The sequence below is a fragment of the Paramormyrops kingsleyae genome, chromosome 23, assembly GCF_048594095.1.
Source record: "Paramormyrops kingsleyae isolate MSU_618 chromosome 23, PKINGS_0.4, whole genome shotgun sequence".
In the NCBI taxonomy this organism is placed as follows: domain Eukaryota; kingdom Metazoa; phylum Chordata; class Actinopteri; order Osteoglossiformes; family Mormyridae; genus Paramormyrops; species Paramormyrops kingsleyae.
In genome coordinates, this window is record NC_132819.1 from 3,080,311 (window position 1) to 3,089,919 (window position 9,609).

Consider the following 9,609-nt stretch of genomic DNA (forward strand, 5'->3'; position numbering starts at 1 on the left):
TATCTGCATGTTAGACCCAATTTACCTCTTCAGTCAGACTCAGGACCAGCAATGAGCAGGTATTATTTGGGAGCTGAAACGTTCTCAGCACAGAAGAGATACTGAAATGGCTGTGAAGCATTGGTGTGTTTTGTTGCTTGAGTACAACTTTGTAGACCCCAGCTCTTCTGTTGCTGCTTAGAATATTATACTATCCACATAAGGCTTTCTCAGAAATGGTCCAGTGGTGGTCCAGACAATTTATAAAGGGGGGGGGGGGGTAAAGGGTAACAATGCAGAGGAACATATGACTGTGGAAAAGTCTTAGGAGGTGATAAATTAGCATTAATACAATTTCTCCCTAAATAATATTCCAGAATCGAAAGATTGTGGCGAGATGTGTGGACAGCTGTGACACAGATCTACTACGAAGTGCTACACAGTCTGGAAGAGGATGGGCTTCTTGATAGATTCAATAATGTTCACATGTTTTGTGTTCATTATGTCTTTCTCCTTCACCTAAACACTGACCTGGTAACATTCAAAGAAGGATGGGATAACCACCCACTCCGTACAGAGGGAAATCTGACACCTAATCAGTTATGGGTTATGGGTCATATGCAAAACCCCTGTACCAGTCAAGAAAATCTTGAAGAGGTAGTAATAAAAGTAATTAAAAATGATATAACATTAACCACCGATTAACACCAATTAACTGGTACTTTACCTGTTACTACAGAATGCAGAGTTCAATGACATTGACTGGGAAAGTACTGGAATTCCATATGACGCATCCACTGGAGTTGAAGTAGCAGAGCTGGACATCCCATTTACCCCTCAAGAAATGGAGCAGCTGCAATCTTCATTTGACCCCACATCACCCTCTGATTGCTTCGGCAGGGACATTTATTTGAATATGCTACAGTACATACAGCAATTCCTTGCCACTTAATGAAACTTAAAATATAAAATGTACATAACTGTACATAACTGTAGTTTACATACAAAATGTTGTGTAAATTGTATAAAATATTCTGAGAATATACTTTTTTACATTAAGCTCAAATTTGATCAACTGATCAATGAAATAAATGAAATAGATTGCAGCCTCTTAAATCAGTTAAACTTTTCAGATTTAGTTCTTTTCATACAAATATTGTGTACAAAAATTGTATAAAGGAACATGGTTAACACATGAACAACATCTGGTCAGCCAATCTCCTCAAACACAATATTCACTGATTTATATTCTTGAAAAAGTGTTGCCAAAACGCAGAGCTAGAGCCATTACATTTCTAAATTCAGCATATGATTTCATATGTGCAGTTGGGAACATAATAGTGTTGCTACAGGCAGTGACGGTTGGAAAGCAGATTGCATGGGGCTCAGTGTAACAGTCATGGTTAAACTTTATATGAATTTTAAAGCTGTTTTTCTCACTTGGCAGTATTGGTTTGTGTGCCTGGCCAGTGAGCCACTGAAGGATTGCTGGAACTGTTAGACCTCGTATATTGGGCTCCCCTTCTGTGTCCAATTCCTCACCTTCAACTATCAGCTCACATTGTTTTGGAGCAGCGGTTCCCACACCTAATAATTTAATAAATCACAATCAGTTTTAACTTTAAGTAGTGATAGACAAATCATTTGTATTTACATAAGTATTTCACACAAATTGTTAGAAATGCAACATCTTGTAATTTAGAGATCAGTGATCATTGTCAACACACCACAGCACACAAAAATGAAATGTGACCTCTGCATTTGACCCATACAGTATGTGACTTTCGTGACATAGCAGGGGGCAACTAATTCAGCGCCCTGGGAGCAGTGCTTGGAGACGGTACCTTGCTCAAGGTACCTCAGTGGTGACTTGCTGGTGGGGGATTCGAACCTGCAATCTTTCAATTACAAGTGCGCTACCCTAACCATCAAGCCACCACTGCCCACATCTCGTGCCATCAATAACTAAGTTTTAGTTGTTGCACTACTTATAGCACTAACAATGATAATCTTGGTCTTGTATTTCTAGGATGCCTCTTACCACTGTCTTCTGCCTCCTGTAGAAAATCTTGGAAGTTGTTAAGAATGTCCATTTCAAGTGTATGCCTCATCATCCCTTTCTCGCTCAAGTGGGGTGTGCAGTGTGCCATAATGAAGTCTGCATCAGGCTATAAAAGAAAAGCACAAGCACTGGGATGACTAAAAAAACAACAAAGTATCTATATATGTTATGGGGATTCTAATAAGGGGTGACAAAGAACTGCTATTTTGGGAAACAAGTTATTTACCTTGTCATCCTCAAGTGGAACAAACAAGGGCTGGCAAAGCTCAGTGTCCAGCTCCATCACCTTTTGAAGGTTGTACAGCTGCAAACCTTTGCGCATATCCTGCAACATTGGAAGCAGTCGAGCAAGATAGTGCAGAACAATGGTTCTGAAATAAAAATTAAACAGTGCTTCAATGTGAGGACATGTAGTCTCTGGCTCTGTCACTTGAAAACATAAGAACATAAGAAATTTACAAACGAGAGGAGGCCATTCGGCCCATCAAGCTCGTTTGGGGAGAACTTAACTAATAACTCAGAGTTGTTAAAATCTTATCTAGCTCTGATTTAAAGGAACCCATGGTTTTAGCTTCCACTACACTAGCAGGAAGACTATTCCATACTCTAACTACACACTGTGTAAAGAAGTGATTCCTCAAATTTGTTTTAAAATGTTCTCCCGCTAATTTCCACTTATGGCCACGAGTTCTAGTATTTAGACTAATATTGAAATAGTCATTTGGCTGAACAGCATTCAGACCCGTTAGAATCTTATAGACCTGAATCATATCCCCCCTTAGTCTCCTTTGCTCAAGGCTAAACAGATTCAGTTCCGCTAACCTCTCCTCATAAGACATTCCTCTAAGACCAGGAATCATTCTCGTAGCTCTTCGTTGCACCTTTTCTAAGGCAGCAATGTCCTTCTTGAGGTATGGTGACTGTGACGGTCACAGAGTGACCGCACAGGGAAAGCGTTCAAGAGGGATTACCATTTGGTGCGGTGGGTGTTTTGGTTTCAGTCTGGCAGCAAAAGGGTTCCCTCAGGAAGCAAAGCCTTATTATTTGGTTCTGGGCCTAATTGGCCTAGTCTATGTTCATTATGGCCAGGGGGATGACAGGGGTGGCCTTGACCAAACTACCTCTGTATGGTGTCTTTTCATGTGCTATAAGGAATGGATTGGTTTTGTATTTATTTAGGAAATTTGCTTATCTGTATATGTAAGAGAGTGTGCTTTTATCTTAGTCTTTTATTATTGTCTAGAGGGTTAATTGATTTATGTGTTCACTATGGTTTGTAAATGGTACTGGCCACCTGCTATATGTTTGCTTGTCTAGTCTTATGGGGGGGAGGTTTTTTTTTCCTCTTTTGTTATGTGGCGTGTGAGCCCAGAGGCTCTGCAACTGTTGTAATTTGTCCGTTGCAGGCTAGTGGATGGAGTATTTTGTAATGGTTTCTTGAAATTAAATTTAGTTTATTCTCATGCTGACTCTGATTTTCCTTGGCCAAATCCCCTTCCATGAAACAGGGTCCGTTCGGTAACCATCACAACTGGTGTCAGAAATGGGATGGCCATGAGAGGGCAGTAGTGAGTTTTGGAGTTTTTTTTTTTTTTTTTTTTTTGGTACTGGTGATTTGTTTGTAGTGCTCTTTTTGCACCGTCATTTTGGCCTTCGACTGTGGATGCCATGGCGCCAAAGAGACTTACCACCGCAGAGAAAAAAACTGGCCTGCAGGAGACAGGGGCCATGGGAGGTGAAGATGAGGGTGAAATGGAACCCGTGTTGGCCGGTGTAGCTGAAGATCCTTCTTTGCAGGAGCTGCGGGACATGTTCCGTAGCCATATGGCATGGCAGCAGGCGCGAGATGTCCAGCTGGAGCAAGAGGCAGCACGTCAGGAGACTCGGTGGAAATCATTGCAACACCAGTTCAGCCTCCTACAGCGGGAGGTGTATGTAAGAAATACACCAGACCCTGGGGTTATTGCTAATGCTGCTGGTGGGTCTGAAGCACCAGAGAGAACGTCAGCCATGGGGGGCCGTCCAGTACCACCCACTGGTGCACCTTGGGCAAGTAGTCAAGTTAGAGCCCAGATAGAGATGGAACCTAGACTGCAACGATTGAGTGAGACTGATAATGTTGAGCACTATTTAGTGATGTTTGAGAGAATTGCTGTGGCGTGTCAGTGGCCGACAACTGACTGGGCAGTTAGATTAGCGCCCCTCCTGACGGGCAAGGCTAGGGCTGCTTATGTCAGTATGGACCAGGATGACGCCTTAAGTTATGCGTTATTGAAGGAGGCTATCTTGGAGAAATATGATATTAACCAGGAGACTTATCGGTTGCAGTTCCGAGGAGCAGAGGTGGGCGAAGAGGAGACCCCAAAGGAGCTTTACGTCCGTCTGCGCGATCTGTACCAGAGATGGGTTCAGCCACAACGCCAGACCAAAGAGGAGATTGGGGAGATGATTATTTTAGAACAGTTTCTGCGGTTGGTCTCTCCAGAACTCCAGGTGTGGATTAAGGAACGTAACCCTGCATCTGCTGCTGCTGCTGCTGCTTTGGCGGACGTCTTTGTGGCGGCCCGGCAGAAAGCCCGGCCTTGGACATATGCCCGGTGGAGAGGGAATAGAGATTCCAACAGGTCCGTCCAGCAGCCTCTACCTTTGAAGAAGAGCAGCAGTGAGGGTATGTCTGTGGCTGATAGGAGTGGTCCGTCCAAACAGAAGCTTGTATTGAAGACTGGGGGTGCCAAACCACCAGTGTGTTATCAGTGTGGACAGGAAGGACACATAAAACCAAAATGCCCCAATAACCCAGCTAACCAATCGTGTATATGTACAGTACCTAGGCCTGGCTCTCCCAAGAAGCCTGTAGCCCTCTATTGTCATGCTGTAGTCCTGAATGGAAGGGAGATTAGGGCACTGGTAGATACTGGCAGTATGCAGTCTTTAGTGTCTTCTGACTTGGTCCCATTACAGCTAAGGAACTACTCTGCAATGACCCAATTGAAGTGTGTTCATGGGGAGGAGAGAATGTATCCAACTGCAAGTGTGTATGTGCAGGTCTTGGGACAGACTTGCTTACTGGAGGTTGGGGTGGTGGATAATTTGCCATATCAGATGATTTTGGGGCAGGACTTTCCCTTTTTGCTTGATTTAGTACCTGGTGGCAGTGAGTGCAATATGACAGTGACGAGGGCGATGGCCAAGAAGAGTGAGGAAGAAGTACTGCTTTCTGTGTTGCCTTTTTATCATGCAGACAGTGAATCTCAGCCTGGGAAGACCAGGAAGACAAAGAGACATAGGAGACAGGAGAAGTTTCAGTTTGGGGTAGTTGAGGGTCAAGAAGAGGTTTGTCCAGAGCTGTTGGAGGTTCCTTTAGAGCTTCCCCAGGATATGAGTTTAATGCAGCAGCGGGACTCGGATGTTGGGCCCTTATATCAACAGGCTCAGGCAGAGCAGCTTAGTGGGGTTGGGGGAGAGACTCCTAGACAGGGGTTAGTTATTAAGAATGGGGTGCTGTTTAAAGGGGGAGGGGCAGAGGCAAGGATGGTAGTCCCTCAGGAAGTTAGGGGGGTAGTTCTTGACCTAGGTCATTCTATTCCCTGGGCAGGCCACTTAGGCAGACAGAAGACAATCTCTCGAGTCAGCCGTTATTTCTACTGGCCTAATATGGCCAAGGACATTGCTGAGTTCTGTCAAACGTGTCCTGAATGCCAGAAAACTACCAGCAGATGTGCCCCAAAGGTCCCCTTAGAGCCACTTCCTGTAGTGGGGACACCTTTTGAGCAGTTGGGGATGGATGTGGTAGGTCCCCTGGAGCGCAGTAAAACTGGGAATAGATTTATGTTGGTCATCACAGATTATGCCACTAGGTACCCCGAGGTTTTTGCTTTGAAAGCAGTGAAGGCCAGGACGGTAGCCACCTGTCTTGTGCAGTTGTTTTCAAGGGTGGGGTTCCCTAGGGCCATAATTACTGATCAGGGGTCTAACTTTATGTCCAAGCTCCTTAAGCAGGCTTATTGGTTGTTAGGGATCAAGGGCATACGGACCACACCCTATCATCCGCAGACCGACGGTTTGACCGAGCGGTTTAATCAGACTCTCAAGCAGATGTTACGGAAGTTCGTTAGTGAAACCGGTGCAGATTGGGACAACTGGCTCCCCTATCTTCTCTTTGCCTATCGGGAGGTCCCACAGGCTTCGACGGGATTTTCACCTTTTGAGTTATTGTATGGCCGTGATGTGCGGGGACCCCTGGCGTTATTAAAAGAAACCTGGATGCAGGATGAAGGCCTGCCACAGCCGCAGAACATCCTCTCATATGTATTGCAGATGCGAGAAAGATTGAAGGGTATGGCGGAACTGGCACAGCAAAATCTTGAACAGGCTCAGCTGCGTCAAAAGTTTTATTATGATCAGAGGGCTCGTTCTCGGAGTTTTGCAGAAGGTGACAAGGTGTTGGTGATGTTGCCAAGCGACTCAAGCAAATTGTTGGCGAAATGGCAAGGCCCTTTTGAGGTCACTCGGAAGTTGGGGTCTACAACTTATGAGGTTGTTAGGCAGGGGCGGAAGCACCCAAGGCGGGTCTTGCATATCAACCTTCTGAAAGAGTGGCGGGAACGACCAGGTTCGGGTGTTGAGGCACTCATGATTCGACGAGTGCCAGAGGAGGATGAGGTGGAGGAGCAGTATCTACCTTTGCCAAGGGGGGGTGCCCTGGACCTCAGCCATCTCTCCCCTGCTCAGCAAGCGGATATCAACCGTCTTTGTGGTCCAGCCCTGTTTAAGGAGCAGCCAGGGCATACCACATTGGTAACCCACCATATCACCCTTTGTGAGAGTGCAGCACCTCGACGCATGAGCTACCGCATCCCTGAACGGCTCCTTGCTGGATTGAGGGAGGAGGTCGATAAGATGCTGGCCATGGGTATCATTGAAAGATCAAAAAGTGAATGGTGCAGTCCGGTAGTGTTGGTACCCAAGAAAGATGGGACCCTCCGGTTCTGCGTTGATTTCAGGTATTTAAATTCTGTATCCAAATTTGATTCATATCCAACCCCTCGAATTGATGACCTCATTGACTCTTTAGGACCTGCCAAATGGGTAACTACTCTGGACCTTGCGAAAGGTTATTGGCAGGTACCCCTTAGTGATCCTGTTAAGGAGCTGACTGCATTTCGGACACCCTGGGGACTCTTTCATTTTTCTAAAATGCCCTTTGGGCTGCATGGGGCCCCAGCCACATTTCAGAGATTAATGGACCAGGTGTTAGCTGGCACCAATGGCTACGCGGCGGCATATCTCGATGATGTCATTGTGTACAGCGCGTCATGGGAAGATCATGTCCAGCACGTGAAGGATGTTCTGGGCAGGATTGAGTCTGCAGGTCTCACCATCAACCCTGCTAAGTGTGCCATGGCTAAGAGGGAGGCAGAGTACCTGGGTTATGTGATTGGGGGGGGGGGTCATCAAGCCACAGGTGCAGAAGCTGGAGGCTATCCAGAGATGCCCCTTGCCTCAATCTAAGACCCAATTACGGTCGTTTCTGGGAATGGCCGGGTGGTACAGAAGATTTGTGCCCAACTTTTCTGTTAGGGCAGCTGCCCTTACAGATTTGACACGCAAGACTTCTCCAGTCCAGGTGCAGTGGTCTGAAGATGCCAGGAAGGCTTTTGAGGACATACAGACCGTGCTGTGTAATGAGCCTGTATTGTACTGTCCTAATTTCAAAGAGCCATTTGTGTTGCAGACTGATGCCTCTGACACAGGTATAGGTGCGGTGCTTCTCCAAGGGGAAACGGACCAGAGGCATCCAGTGGCATACATCAGCCGCAAACTGTATCCAAGGGAGACCCGGTATTCAACAGTTGAGAAGGAGTGCCTGGCGGTGAAATGGGCTCTTGACACCTTCAGGTACTACCTCCTGGGTCGCGAGTTCCTTTTGGAGACAGATCATCAGCCTCTGCAATGGATGGAACGCATGCGGGACTCTAATGCCCGCATTACCCGCTGGTACTTGGCTATGCAGCCATATCGTTTCGCTATCCGCCATATTCCTGGCCGGAGTAACGCTACCGCTGATTTCCTCTCCCGCCTTCCAGCGTGAGACCGGAAGGGGGGGGGGGGTGTGACGGTCACAGAGTGACCGCACAGGGAAAGCGTTCAAGAGGGATTACCATTTGGTGCGGTGGGTGTTTTGGTTTCAGTCTGGCAGCAAAAGGGTTCCCTCAGGAAGCAAAGCCTTATTATTTGGTTCTGGGCCTAATTGGCCTAGTCTATGTTCATTATGGCCAGGGGGATGACAGGGGTGGCCTTGACCAAACTACCTCTGTATGGTGTCTTTTCATGTGCTATAAGGAATGGATTGGTTTTGTATTTATTTAGGAAATTTGCTTATCTGTATATGTAAGAGAGTGTGCTTTTATCTTAGTCTTTTATTATTGTCTAGAGGGTTAATTGATTTATGTGTTCACTATGGTTTGTAAATGGTACTGGCCACCTGCTATATGTTTGCTTGTCTAGTCTTATGGGGGGAGGTTTTTTTTCTCTTTTGTTATGTGGCGTGTGAGCCCAGAGGCTCTGCAACTGTTGTAATTTGTCCGTTGCAGGCTAGTGGATGGAGTATTTTGTAATGGTTTCTTGAAATTAAATTTAGTTTATTCTCATGCTGACTCTGATTTTCCTTGGCCAAATCCCCTTCCATGAAACAGGGTCCGTTCGGTAACCATCACATCACCAAACCTGCACACAGTATTCTAGGTGGGGTCTTACCAAGGAATTATATGTGTAACATCACCTCCCTTGACTTAAACTCCACACAAAAAGATGTGTTATACACAATCACCTAGCAGTTATTAACAAAAATGAGAAATTTTGTTTGAATATTTAAAAAAGCAAATACTCAAACCTTAAAATTTCATCCTTTTTGCCTAGGCATATGACACCTGTATATCCACAGGATAATATGTCATCAATAAGGTCTGGCAGTTCCTCTGTGGTGGCATGTGTGACCTGAAACATCACTCTATTTCAATACATAGCCAAACCAAATTAAATATTTAAATTATAACAATGTTTAAATTTTAACTAGACATGTACCTTACTAATCAGTTCTCTGGATTCTTGAGCTGTGACGTCTTCAGAGGTAAGGACTAATCTGTCAAAATCTCCAGTTGCAAGGTAGATATAGCTCCAGTTCCGCATAAAATTTGGAGGCGGGCCTCCTTGGGCCAAGCTTACAGCAAACATTTCTCCAAAAGTCCTAAGATTCACACACAAAATCAAGTTAGTCAACAAGTATTAGTAACAATATGGTTACCTGCTATAATTAGCTTTGAATACCTGAAGTAGCCCTGGTCACGGGCAGATATTGAGTAGACAGGATTCCTCCCTTTTTGGTCAGTGCTTGGTTCAAAAAATTGGGTTTGAATTTCAGATATATCTGCCAAACAAAATATGAGCATATTATAAATGAAAGGCACTACTAAAATACTTAAAATCCTCTCCAGATATGGACAGACATGGAAAAAAATGGAACTGAATACAATGATCTAAACCTATTGTAAAAACTACAAATTTATTTC

At 45.1% G+C, this 9,609-nt stretch overlaps 1 long non-coding RNA gene across 1 annotated transcript; it reads right to left on the bottom strand.

Annotated features, from left to right (window-relative positions):
* Nucleotides 1-846: 846 nt before the first annotated feature.
* LOC111838956 (uncharacterized) lies at nucleotides 847-9,217 on the bottom strand. Its single transcript, XR_011985020.1, has 5 exons — nucleotides 9,125-9,217; nucleotides 8,934-9,037; nucleotides 2,268-2,412; nucleotides 2,021-2,147; nucleotides 847-1,566 (listed from the first exon to the last, which is right to left on the bottom strand). It is a non-coding gene; the product is annotated as an uncharacterized lncRNA (long non-coding RNA).
* Nucleotides 9,218-9,609: the final 392 nt, after the last annotated feature.